The following is a 14840-nucleotide window of genomic DNA, read 5'->3' on the forward strand; positions in this document are numbered from 1 at the left end:
GGCGAAAAGGACTGCAGATTCTCTGTGAGAGGAAGCCAGATCTTTGCTGTGAAAAAACGGTGCAGGAACTTCTTATGTTTTGTTTTGGTTTGTTAGTCCAGAGTGATTTTTACTTGTTTAGTGCTGGAGAGCCAAGGTGTTTATATTGAAGTTTCTTTTATTTTCTTGCTTAATAAAACTGGCTGAGTCCAGTTGTACCCAAAGCCTAGGACTTGTGTGATCTCTTGGTTGCTACACGCTACCATCTACCCCCGGAGATGATACCTGTTCGCCTACCCCAATCAAAATTTATATATCCAATATTAAATGGTATCCTATTCTTTGAAAAACAACCAGCTCAGTTCCTTCCCTACATCCTCTGGCACCTTTTCTTATTTTAATAATCCCACAAATAAAGATGCAGTATCTTCTCTCTTCTTCTTTTCCTACTCAACTACCTGTCCTCTTGATCCTATACTCTCACAAATCAGTCAATCACTGCCTCCTGTGCTTGTAACAAATGCTGCTAAAATTTCAAGTCTCTCTCTCTCTCTTTACTGGTATCTTTTCACCTTTATTCACGCATGCAGTGATCTCTAGGTTTCCCTTCAAGCTTCTTAAGAGAATTGCCTTTACTCACCTCACACACTTTCTTTCCTCACACAACCTATTGGTCAGGCTTTAATACCCAACAGTATAGACTAAACTGACTAAGGTTGTCTTTTATTTTATCATTGTTAAATCTAAAGGCCATTGCTTACTTCTAATTCTTCTGGATCTTTCTGCTGCATTTGACACAATGCCCACTCTCTTCTCATACCAATGCTCCAATCTTCAGGAATGTTCTATTCTGGTTCTCATCCTATCTATCTAGCTCTTTATGTTTTAGTTTTTCAGTTTTTCAGTACTGTTATTGTGAAGTAGAAAAGTCTAGGAATCAGCTGTAGGCCACACAAGCTCACAGATTAGAGCCACATTTTGCTGAAGCATGTAGCTTCACTACCGATTTCCAATCTGCCTCTGGAAGTATTATTATTATTATTATTCATTTTTATTTATAGGGCGCCACAAGGTGTCCGTAGCGCCGTACAGGGACAAACGAATTACAATACAAGGTGAGACAGCACAGTACAGTAAACAGTAAGCACAGTAACTCAGTAAGCTCAATGCACAGCTAGAGAGGGCGAGGGAAGGGGGAGGGAGGATCCGCAAACGACGGAGCCCAAGAAGGAGGGCGCGGAAGACAGGGAGACCCCCAGAGGGAGGAGGAGGGAGCTAGAGGGGACGGGGGGGTTGGAGGGTCCTCGAGGAGGAGGGCTAAGTAGCTGGAGAGCAGAGTTAGAAGTGTTGGAAACAGAAGGAGAGATGGCCCTGCTCAGAGGAGCGTACAATCTAAGGGGAGGGGTGGACAGACAGAGAGACGCAGGAGAGAGAGGGAGAGTAGGGGGATGAAGGCAGGGAAGGGGAAAGAAGGGGGAGAAGTATCACACATCTCACCTACTATTCTGTCTGGGATTACTGCTATAGTGGTTTCCCTTGACCACCACTACCGTTTGGTGTGCTCGGCACTCCTGGGGAGTTGTGCCGGCGGTTGCAGCGTATGTGCAAGGCCGGAAATTTCAAACCTCTCCTGGATTCACATTGGCTGACCATAGGTCAGTTCACTATTTAAAACACTTCCTCATCCCTTCCAGTGTCAGATCTTCAGGTCTCACCTCCTGTGAGGATGCTGTTCTCTCTGACTACAGTCATCTTTTGGTATCGATCAAGATCTGTGGAAAACCTGCACCACATTGTGCATCATCATCGATCCTGCTTCCTGACTATACTGCCTCTCAGGACCTCAGTGCTCCAAATACCTGCAGCTGTCACTTCTCGGTTGTACTCGTGTTACCTATTATTGATCAAGATTTGTGGCTAATCTGCATAGCATTGTGTAACATCGTCTATCCTGTTTCTAGACTTTACTGTCCAAACGGATCTCAGCGCTTCTGTGCACTACAGTTCATCGCCTCTTCCTCTAGGTTAAGTCATCCATCTGTCAACCCTGATTGCATCCTGCTCCTCAGAACACTGTGCATCAGCTCCAATCCTATGCTCCATTATCTACTAGGATCTCCGCTCTACGTTACCATTCCATCTCGTTCCTCAGATCTATCTATGTCCTTAACTTCCGGTGCTCCAACTCAGCCTTGCGTCTCATCTGTGTCTGGGTTGTCATACCCTGCCTGCTCTGTGCCTCCTGGGGGACCGTGACCTGTGGTTAGAGAGCAGCCAAGCCCATATCCCCTTTCTGGGATCCCTGGTGAATACCATCATCATCATCATCATCATTTATTTATATAGGGCCACTGATTCCGCAGCACTGTACAGAGAACTCATTTACATCAGACCATGCCCCATTGGAGCTTACATTCTAAATTCCCTAATATACACACACACAGACAGAGAGAGAGACTAGGGTTCATTTTGATAGTAGCCAATTAACCTACCAGTATGTTTTTGGAGTATGGGAGGAAATTGGAGCAAACCCATGCAAACACAGGGAGAACATACAATTTCCACACAGATAAGGCCATGGACAGGAATTAAACTCATGACCCCAGTGCTGTGAAGCAGAAGTGCTAACCACTAAGCCAACGTGCTGCCCACTCTTCCGTTAAACTCCGTACCTCTTGGAGGTTAGTCATCCCCTGAGCAGGGTTTGAGGTATATTCTAACATCTGATATCGTGACAGGAAAGTCAGTACAAAAATTGTTTGTTGGGAGCTTCATGGATTGGGTTTCCATGGTCAAACAGCCACACACAATCTTCAGATCAGCATAAGCAATACCAAACATTGACTAGACTGGTGTAAAGCACACTACCATTGGACTCTGGATCGGTTGAAATGCATTCTCTGGAGTGATGAATAAAGTTTCACCATCTAGCAGCCTGATGGAAAAATCTTGGTTTGGCTGATGCCAGGAAAATGCTTCCAACCCAAATGAGTACTACCAACTGTAAAGTTTGGTGGAAGAGGAATAATGGTCTGGAGCTGTTTTTCATGGTTTGGCCAGGGCCACTTAGCTCTGTTCAGTGCCCTGATTTCACCATCAAACTTATTTTTAATGAATTGGAATGCTTGCTATAAGACAGACTCTTATTGCCTGATATCAGTGTCCAACCTCAATAATGCTCTTCTGACTGAACAGATGCAAATCCAAGCAGTCATGTTCTAAGATATAGTTAAAAGCCTTCCCAGAAGAGTAGAGACTGTTATAACAAAAGGGGGAACCAAATCTATATTAATGCCCATGGTTTTAGAACGAGATGCATAAAACTGGCATTTCTGGCCAGTCCTACGCTAAATATAAACATTGATTCAATCTGAATTTAACACGTTCATTGCAATGAATTTTAATTTGGTTGAGACTTACCTGCGCTTATTTTTAACGGTAAGAACTCCAAAAAGTAAAAGCAGCTATTACATGGCTGGAGATTCACATGAAACATGTTGGATATGGAGGGGCTACAATAAGAGTACAGGCACAAAGCCCATTTTTTAAGAAAAAAAATAGAAATTATTGGGCTCTAGTCCAAGCATTTAATGAATGTATAGAAATTGCATGACAACTGGGATACAAGAGGGATGTGACCACATTGAGTAAACAAAAATCATTGATGTCCTCCAGTCACTAAGATATTATTATGCTATTCTAGCTCCTTCAAGTAGTTCTCTATGGCAATAAACAGGGTATGTAAGTGCCACATAGCACGATACTTGTTTAGCTGACCAATTCACAACAAAGTCTCCCCCATATGGCCAGTTATATGCTAAATTAATTAAATCTGAATTTTAACATGATCACTGCTGCTATGCTTTTTATCCGGGTTGAGTAATACACGTACACAGATTTTACAGATGTTTGTATATTTTTTTGCCACTTTTCAGGTGCTTTGACATTTGAATTTGAAGTTATTTCAACTATGCTTAAAAAATTGAGAATCCACAATTCTAACAACATTTGTGCCAGGGGCATGATTTCTTCACTTTTCACCGCTACTAAGCAAAAAGGGTGGTAGGTGTAAATGTAATGACAAAAATTCCTTCTGAGGTAAAATGCAACATCATTGATGAGACAGCTATTCTCTCACAATGCAATTACATATTTCTACTCAGTGACGTTTGTACTGCACGTTTTCTTATTACAGGAATGCAAGCTGCGGGGTATTTGCAGAACAGCATCGTTACAGTGTCAGAAAAGGAATTAATACTTTATTAATTCTGGACAGAAGTTATGAGTACGCTGCTGGCTTGGGTGTGCCTAGTACTAGGTAGTGGAAAAATGTGAGCGTTCTTTTAGTGGAATGCAGTTTCATTTTAAAATAGAGGTTTGTTTATCTGCCTCTACAATCCTACTTGATTCTCCACCATCCACCTTTAGTTTATGAATAATATAATAATTAATGTTGAATACTGTATTTTCTTGTGTTTAGTGTTTTAGTCATACTTGCCCACATTAAGTTTTTTACATTCGGGAGATCCTAGGGGGAGTGGCGGGAACGGTTGCATCATTTTGCCCCTCCACTGGGATGAAATTGTCATCTTTTTGCGAGGGGCGGAGATAAATTGATGAAATTCCCCTCAAATCACGTAGTTGAGGCTTACATCCCGCCCACTTCACTAGGAAGTGGGCAGGATGCGGGAGAATTGTCTGCTTTCCCAGGAGTCCGGGAAAATCAGGGTATGTCAGGGTAGTTATATTCCAGGAGAGTGGGAAAGTATGGTTTTAGTATTTACCTTTATTTATATTTACACTGAGTTTAGTTACCTTTCCCATATGCTCAATATGTAAAAAAAGTATATGTACAGATAATGTTATTTAAAGCTGACAGGCAGATACACATACCGGGCCTGATTCATCAAGGAATGGATCTTATCTTTCCTCATTGTAAGTTGCTCTGAGTACTTTAAATGGGTGAAGATATGAGATTCGCAATTCAATAAGGAACGCAAAGTCGAAAAACACACCCACCTTCAGTCCTTCAGAAGATGCAACGGACCTTAAGCAATTAACTCACTTAAAAAGTTCTGCTATGTTAACTTCCGCTATGTTAAGTTAAGAGATGTAAATGTCACGCCAAATGTGGGAGGTCCGACGAGTTCGTTTACAAATGTTACAATAAAATATAATAATAAAATATAATCCAGTGTGTAAATATGCAGGACAGTTGTAACCTCATTATTTCTTTTCACATTTACATGTTTTGTGAACCTGGAACAAATTACTTTGGAGTGCTTCTAATGACCTAAATCCACACACCTTCTTGCTCTGCTATATGAAAGAAAGATCATATAATGGGTTTGTTTGTGTTTGAATTGAAATGAGCGCATCTCGCTAGCATAAATAAATATGCATTATTAATCTTTAAATTTTATGTTGCTATAAAATTATTTCCCGACCGTAAAAAAAATGCATAGCATACTCTTCCATAATCAAAACATACATACAACCTCCACATTGATAAAGGGTGTGAGTTAGGATTAGACGCATGACTCCATTGTTGGAAGGTGGATTGGCTAACCACTAAGGCAATTGTACAATTGTGTTTTAATAAAAAAGATAAAACAATGCAAACACAATTGTATATTTATACCTTTCCTCTCTGTGTCATTTTCGCCGCCAATGAACGAGGTTGAGATGGAGAGAATATATATTTGATCATCTAAGGAACCTATTTATGCTGTTACCTAGAAAACATCTGGTACGGTTTATTACTATACATCACGTGGGTGTCCAATATACTATATATGGTCTTCCACCTTGGGTATATATGGTTTTTCTCACAATAAGGAAACCTAAATAGGTGGTGTGCATGCTCACAAGAAGTGTGATGTATACTTTGACCGTACTACTCTATGTTACTCTTTTTTCTGCATTGTCCGATGTTTTGGGAGGAACAGCCTAGAAGGAGGGTCTCCCATCTATGACTAAGACGACCTACTAAAACCTTATGGTACGCAGCTTATTACATCCATCTATATATATATACAATTGATAATACACATTGAGGCGCCGTGCCTGTCTTCTGTTGCAATATATATATATATATATATATATATATATATATATATATATATATATATACATACACATTGTGGCCAGGGAAGGGGGGCGTGTAGAGTGTATTTTCCCAAAATACTTTGTAGTCCCATCATGATGGAAACCTGTGACATTTATGTAAACTTTAATTGAACATGTGTGACATCAGGGATTTATTACCAGTACAATGAATATCTAAATGTTATACAATTATGTAAAGGCTTTAATGTAAATACTTAATATCTACCAAGGCCTCCGGCTCTTGGATGGCTGCTGCCACCTCCACTTCCTTCACTGCCTCCATGTGCACCTCCTCGTGCACCTCCTCATCCTCATCCTCATCCCCCTCCTCATCCTCGTCCTCTGCCTCCACCTCTGCCACATCTGCCACCTCTGCCTCCTCCTCCTGAGGCTCCCCATCTGGCTCTACCTCCGCATCCTCCACCTGAGGCTCACCATCTGCCTCCACCTCTTGCTCCTCCTCCTCGGCCTGACGTCGTTGCTGACGTCAACGGTCTGTTGGAATAAAAATAACATATAAGTGTATTGTTCAAAGATTAACCTGCTTAACAATTATATAGATGTAGTCTGAAAATAATGTGATCAGACATTGTGAAACTTTTTTTGCCACCACAGATAAAGATTAACTTCTCCAAAAGGATATAAACATGACAGACACACACCACTTCACATGGCATGTAACAAATGTTTGCTTTTGTCTTAGGGATGTGGACTATCTCAGCTTAAGTCTGTAATTTGGAAATAGTCCTTTCTTGGGGCCCCATCATAATTCAAACAGCCAGATAATGAATGTGTCACTCACCGGACCGTGAGTGCCTCTGCGCTGGTGCGTGGCTCTCTAGCCTTCCTGCCGGCGCCTGTCATGAGCAGCGGCCGTCCGCAATCTTGATGGACTGCGCATGCGCAGCATCCAAGAACTTATGACCTTTGCTTTTAATCTAATTGGTGGATCAGACACCTCTCCCTATTTAAGGCACCTGTGCTCATTATATCGTTGCCTGATCTTGAGTCTCATTCCCTGTGAGTCTCTGAAGGTGTCTCCTGTGTTCTGCTAGTGTCCTCAGCTTCCTTTTGATTACCTGCTCTACTCATCGGGGGTTCCCATACCCGGTACAGATTCCTGTATCCTGCTCGTGTCCTCAGCTGTCTGCTGGATTACCTGCTCTGCTCACCTGGGGTTCCCATACCCGCTACAGACTCCTGTATCCTGCTCGTGTCTTCAGCTGTCTGCTGGATTACCTGCTCTGCTCACCTGCGGTTCCCATACCCGCTACAGCCGTTCAGCGCTCCCGCTGTACCTGCATATCCTCGTGGACAACCTTCTCTACTCATCAGCGGTATGCTTACTTGTTATTGACAATCAACTGTTACTTTGCATATCCGCTAAGGACAAGCTTCTCTACTCAGCAGCGGTATCCATACCGCTATAGACTATTTGTTGTTGTGCTGCATATCAGTTTGGAACAAGCTTCTCTACTCAGCAGAGATATGCATACTTGTGATTGACTATCAGTTATTATCCCGCATATCCGCTTTGTGCAAGCCTCTCTACTCAGCAGCGGTATACATACCGTTATAGACTATTAGCTGTAAACGCTGCATATCTGTTTGGAACAAGTTCCTCTGTGCTCTCATTGTCTTCATACAGTTATTGACTCTTTTCATGCCTCCACTCATCCGCACCTGAACAACTCCTCACTTACTAGCAGTGGTACAACTTGCTATATGCAGACCACTGACTTCCCCGCTACCTACCTGCACCTGGACAAGTCTTCTCATCGCAGCAGTGGTACAACTTGCTATACGCAGACCACTGACTTCCCTGCTACCTACCTGCACCTGGACAAGTCTTCTCACCACAGCAGTCGTACAACTTGCTGTACGCAGACCACTGACTTCCCCGCTACCTACCTGCACCTGGACAAGTATTCCCTTCACAGCAGTGGTACAACTTGCTATCCGCAGACCACTGACTCTCCTGTTACCTTCCCTCACCTGCTCACGTCCACCCTGGTCTCCGTGGCTCAAACCTGCCTTTCCACTATAGATGCAAGTCGCTGACTCATCTACCAATATAGCTGCAAGTCGCTGACTCATTTACCAGTATAGCTGCAAGTCACTGACTATCATCAATTCCATTGGCATCCTCTCTCCATCTGCTGTTATATACGTTCCTCTATTCACCCTGCTGCCAGAGGACCGCTGTGAAAACTCCGCCCCTCTGGTAAGCATAGTCAACTGGTGAAATCCTGGGCAAGACTCCTAGTGCCCGTGACAGTAAGATCAGGCCATGACAGACCCAGGATTGGAACCAACAGCTAAAGAGATGCTGCAGTACCTGGTTACTCGGATTGAACAACAAGATGTTCGACAGCAACAGTTGTTTCAATGTTGTCAGGCTTTAGCCGCCCGAGAAATCCCTGAGCAAAATGTAGCAGCTACTGTTGATCCTCCAGTACTTCCATCTTCTCTCCCAGTGCCATCCCAGGTGTTCACCGCTTCCACGCTACACCTGCCTACTCTTTCTAAGTATGATGGAGACCACAAAACCTGTAGGGGTTTTCTTAACCAATGTTCCATTCATTTCGAACTCCAACCTCATAACTTTTCTACTCATTGTTCCAAAGTGGCCTATCTCATCTCTTTGTTTTCCGGAAAGGCTCTCGCATGGGTCTCCCCTCTGTGGGAAAGAAATGACCCCTTACTGGAAGATAGTGCCATGTTTATTTCTACGTTTCGAAGAATTTTTGACGAACCTGGTCGTGTTATCTCTGCAGCTTCCAGTATTCTCCGACTATGCCAAGGATCTCGGTCTGTAGCTCAGTACGTCATACAATTTCGGATTCTTGCCTCTGAGCTTCAGTGGAACACTGAGGCGCTGATATCCGCCTTCTGGCAGGGGCTTGCCGACAAGATCAAAGACGCACTGACCTCACAAGAGTTACCCTCCTCCTTGGACGATTTGATTTCTCTATGCCATCGTGTAGACATGAGGTTTCGTGAGAGAGATTCCGAAAGAGTAACTTCCTCCAAAGCGCCTGTTCGCTCAGTATCCCAAGTTCGTCATCTTCCACCTCCAGTAGAACCCATGGAGGTAGGTCGCTCTAAATTAACATCTGAAGAGAGAGAGCGACGAGTGAAGAATAGACTCTGTATCTATTGCGCTGACTCTACTCACATGCTGAACTCATGCCCTAGAAGGTCGGGAAATGCCAGGCCCTAACCAGTTCTGGAGAGGTATGGTTAGGGTCCCTGGACTCCTCTCCATGTTCTACGGATGCTAAAGTCTGTGCTTTTGATGTTACCGTTTACTTTGCTACCAAATCATTTATGTCTCAAGCACTTCTGGATTCTGGAGCTGCTGGAAATTTTATCTTTAGTTCCCTAGTAAATCAATGGTCCCTACCAGTGATTCCTTTAAAAGCACCTATAGCTGTTACTGCTATCGATGGGTCACGTATAATTAATGGACTCATTACTCAAAGTACGTCTCCATTGACCCTTCAAATTGGAGCCTTACACCAAGAGAAAATTCTTTGCTGGTCCTTCCTGTTACCACCAGTCCCATCGTACTTGGCCTTCCATGGCTTCAACTTCATTCCCCTCAGATTGACTGGAACACTCCTCAAGTCACTTCCTGGGGTCCCGATTGTCGTCATAGATGTCTGTCTCAAGTTGTTCCACTCAAAATACATCAGTCTTCCATTTCACCTTGTCCGCCGGGTCTTCCTCCACAGTATGCTTCCTTCGCGGATGTATTCGATAAGGTTCAGTCTGAACGCCTTCCTCCCCATCGGGCGTGGGATTGTCCGATTGACTTACAACCTGGCAAGAACCCTCCTAGGGGTCGTGTGTATCCACTCTCGCTACCAGAAACCCAAGCAACATCTGAGTATAGCAAGGAGAAGCTCCAGCGAGGATTTATCCGACCTTCCACCTCTCCCGCTGGAGCGGGGTTCTTTTTTGTGAAGAAGAAGGATGGATCATTACGACCCTGTATAGATTATCGTGGACTCAATGCCATTACCATCAAAAATCGGTATCCTATTCCACTAATTACCGAGCTCTTTGATCGCATTAAGGGAGCCTGGATCTTCACCAAGCTTGATCTTCGAGGCGCTTATAACTTAATCCGGATCAAGTCTGGAGACGAATGGAAGACAGCTTTTAACACCAGATATGGCCACTATGAATATCAAGTTATGCCCTTCGGGTTGTGTAATGCCCCCACTGTCTTCCAGGGTTTTGTGAATGAGATCTTCCGGGACTTGTTGTATGTCTGTGTCGTCGTCTACCTGGACGACATATTAATCTGTTCCCAGGATCTGCCAACTCATTATCAACATGTGGCAGAGGTCCTTTCCAGACTCCGGAGAAACTCTTTATTCTGCAAGTTAGAAAAATGTTCCTTTGAGTTATCCCAGATTCCATTTTTGGGATATATTGTGTCCGGAGTTGGTCTCAAGAAGGATCCTGAAAAGGTGAACGCTGTACTACGTTGGCCCCAGCCAACTACTCTCAGAGCAATCCAACGCTTTTTAGGTTTTGCAAACTACTACAGACGTTTCATTCAAGGTTTTTCATCCATCGCTTCTCCAATAGTGGCTCTGACCCGGAAGGGAGCTAACACTAAAAAATGGTCCTCCGAGGCCCTTCAAGCTTTCCAGTTCCTCAAGAAGTCCTTCTCCTCCGCTCCTGTTCTTCGACAGCCTGACGTGACCCTTTCTTTCTTCCTGGAGGTAGACGCCTCTAATGTTGGTCTAGGGGCCATACTATCCCAAAGATCGGAGCAACAAAAATTCCATCCTTGTGCCTTCTACTCTCGAGGTCTTCTACCTGCGGAGAGAAATTACACTATCGGGGACAAGGAGTTGTTGGCCATAAAAGCAGCATTAGAGGAGTGGAGATATCTGCTGGAGGGAGCTCGTCATCCTCTAACTATTTTTACGGATCACAAAAACCTGTTATATTTGCAGTCAGCCCAATGTTTGAATCCTCGTCAAGCAAGATGGTCACTTTTCTTTTCCCGTTTTGAGCTTATCATAACCTTCAAACCAGCTTCCAAGAAAAGAAAAGCAGACGCCTTGTCTCGGGCGTTTGTGGCATCCTCAGACGTTGAAGATGGTCCTAATCATCCTATATTAGATCCCAAATGTGTGACTCTGGCCACTTCTTCCACCAAAGAATTTGTGGTGCTACCATTTGGGAGAACCCTCGTGCCTCCATCTCTACGGAGGAAAATATTGTCCTGGTATCATTCCTCACGCTTTTCTGGACATTCGGGTGAACGCAAGACCTTAGAAGTCCTTTCTCGAAGCTACTGGTGGCCCTCTATGAGGAGAGATGTCAAAGAATTTGTGGCCGCGTGTGAGGTGTGTTCCCAGTTTAAAACTCCCCGCAGAACACCGGCGGAATTACTTCAACCACTACCCATTCCTTCCAAACCTTGAACCCATATTAGTATGGACTTTGTCACCGATCTTCCTCCGAGTAAAAAGTGCAATACCATCTGGGTAGTGGTGGATAGATTTTCGAAAATGGCACATTTCATTCCTTTGACCGGTTTACCTTCCTCATCTACTCTGGCTGACCATTTTATCAAGGAGATCTTCCGAATTCATGGATGTCCATCTGAGATTGTTTCGGATAGAGGAGTGCAATTCGTCTCCAGATTCTGGCGAGCCCTTTGCAAGACCTTGGGTATCCGATTGTCACTATCATCCTCCTACCATCCTCAATCAAATGGACAGACCGAGAGAGTCAACCAAGATCTTGAGACTTTCATAAGGATGTTCTCTTCAGCCAACCAAGACAACTGGGTAGATTTACTTCCATGGGCTGAATTCGCCCATGACAACATGTATCAAGAGTCATCTTCAAAAAGTCCATTCTTTGTGGTTTACGGTCACCATCCGTCTTTCCCAGAATTTCCTGCCCTCCCTCCCACCCAAGTTCCTGCAGTGGAGAGTGTATGTCAGAGTTTAAAAAATATCTGGTGTCAGGTTAAATCCTGCCTGAAGAAGACGTCTGCTAAGTACAAGTGTTTTGCTGATAAAAAGAGGCGAGCTATTCCACCACTTAAAATTGGAGACCGCGTATGGCTTTCTACCAAAAATATTCGCCTGAAGGTTCCGTCCATGAAGTTCGCTCCCCGTTTCATTGGCCCATATAAAATCACTCAAGTGATCAATCCGGTGTGCTTCAAACTACTATTACCTAAGAACCTTCGTATCTCCAACGCCTTCCATGTGTCATTACTCAAGCCTCTTATCATCAACCATTTCTCTGTTCCTCCTTCAGCACCTCGGCCAGTACAAGTTCATCAAGAGGAGGAGTTTGAAATTACTCATATTTTAGATGCTAAAATTCTGCGAGGAGTTCTTCGCTTCCTTGTGCATTGGAAGGGCTTTGGTCCAGAGGAGCGTTCTTGGATCCACGCAGATGATCTCAATGCTCCAGCTCTTATAAAAAGATTCTACTCCAAGTATCCGGGCAAACCCGACTCCAAGTGTTCTGTGCCCACCTTTAAAAGGGGGGGTACTGTAACTCACCGGACCGTGAGTACCTCTGCGATGGTGCGTGGCTCTCTAGCCTTCCTGCCGGCGCCTGTCATGAGCCGCGGCCGTCCGCCATCTTGATGGACTGCGCATGCGCAGCATCCAAGAACTTTTGACCTTTGCTTTTAATCTAATTGGCGGATCAGGCACCTCTCCCTATTTAAGGCACCTGTGCTCATTATATCGTTGCCTGATCTTGAGTCTCATTCCCTGTGAGTCTCTGAAGGTGTCTCCTGTGTTCTGCTAGTGTCCTCAGCTTCCTGCTGATTACCTTCTCTACTCATCGGGGTTTCCCATACCCGCTACAGACTCCTATATCCTGCTCGTGTCCTCAGCTGTCTGCTGGATTACCTGCTCTGCTCACCTGCGGTTCCCATACCCGCTACAGCCATTCAGCGCTCCCGCTGTACCTGCATATCCTCGTGGACAAGCTTCTCCACTCATCAGCGGTATGCTTACTTGTTATTGACTATCAACTGTTACTTTGCATATCCGCCTAGGACAAGCTTATCTACTCAGCAGCGGTATCCATACCCGCTATAGACTATTTGTTGTTACGCTGCATATCAGTTTTGAACAAGCATCTCTACTCAGAAGAGATATGCATACTTGTGATTGACTATCAGTTATTATCCCGCATAGCCGCTTTGTGCAAACCTCTCTACTCAGCAGCGGTATACATACCATTATAGACTATTAGCTGTAACGCTGCATATCTGTTTGGAACAAGTTCCTCTGTGCTCTCAGTGTCTTCATACAGTTATTGACTCTTTTCATGCCTCCACTCATCCGCACCTGAACAACTCTTCACAAGTCTTCTCATCGCAGCAGTGGTACAACTTGCTATACGCAGACCACTGACTTCCCTGCTACCTACCTGCACCTGGACAAGTCTTCTCACCACAGCAGTGGTACAACTTGCTATATGCAGACCACTGACTTCCCCGCTACCTACCTGCACCTGGACAAGTCTTCCCTTCACAGCAGTGGTACAACTTGCTATCCGCAGACCACTGACTCTCCTGTTACCTTCCCTCACCTGCTCACGTCCACCCTGGTCTCCGTGGTTCAAACCTGCCTTTCCACTATAGATGCAAGTCGCTGACTCATCTACCAATATAGCTGCAAGTCGCTGACTCATTTACCAGTATAGCTGCAAGTCACTGACTATCATCAATTCCATTGGCATCCTCTCTCCATCTGCTGTTATATACATTCCACTATTCACCCTGCTGCCAGAGGACCGTTGTGCAAACTCCGCCCCTCTGGTAAGCATAGTCAACTGGTGGAATCCTGGGCAAGACTCCTAGTGCCCGTGACAGAATGACCGATTAGGTAGATATAATACAGTTGGTATTTTTGTTTGGCCTGCTAATAAGTGAAAATCTAAAAGGGCAACTGTGAGTGTGGACATTGTTTTCAAAGATGGCGTTGAATTCTTTTTGCAATAAAAAAAAAAACATCTTCCACTAATATTAAAAATAGTTTTAAGGTATGATCAACAAGTGGCCTTAGTGGGTAGCACTTCTGCATCACAGCACTGGGGTCAAGAGTTGAAATCCAAAACCTGCCTTAATGGTCTGGAGTTTGTCCCTCAATCATTAAGGAAAGTAAATGTTCAGCCACAAAAATTAGGAGACAGGAGCAAAAGCACGTTGCATCGGAGGGTGAGTTACATTTCTAGTGTGCAGGAAGATTGATATGTAGGGGTAGGCCATGTCATGTGATTTTGGTTAAAGTTTTTCCAAAATTAAACTAAGTATGTAAAAGCACAAATTTCTGCGACCAATAGAGAACTCACAACTCCTAATCTCGTCTCTGAGCTCGCTTAATAGCTCCGGTTGACAGCTCGTCCCCCAGTCCAGTTTAACGAACCAGGCAGCGTCTGAATTTTTCAGACAGAGAATTACAGATTCTAGTGGAGCAAGTGGTGGACAAATTATATGCCATCAACAGATGGCTGACAGCTTTTGAAAAATCTCGGATATGGGAAGGGATATCCACGCAAGCTAACGCCATAGCTCTGTGTCGCTGTCTCACCCATGAAGTCCAGAAACGATACAATGAAATTGCTTGTTCTAAACTAAAATTTCATTTTGAGGCCTCAATACATAGTACAAGTCTGACGACTGTGAGCTTGACACATATTGTGTCTGTGTAAGTCACTTGTCTGTCAAGGGCTTTTTGATACTAGCA

The 14840-nt window shown here is 44.2% G+C and overlaps 1 protein-coding gene across 3 annotated transcripts in view; it reads left to right on the plus strand.

Annotated features, from left to right (window-relative positions):
- LOC142138689 (uncharacterized) overlaps positions 1-14840 on the plus strand; it is a 132459-nt gene that overhangs the window by 88131 nt on the left and 29488 nt on the right. The window lies entirely within an intron of this gene.

This window comes from Mixophyes fleayi, chromosome 2 (genome assembly GCF_038048845.1).
Source record: "Mixophyes fleayi isolate aMixFle1 chromosome 2, aMixFle1.hap1, whole genome shotgun sequence".
In the NCBI taxonomy this organism is placed as follows: Eukaryota; Metazoa; Chordata; class Amphibia; order Anura; family Limnodynastidae; genus Mixophyes; species Mixophyes fleayi.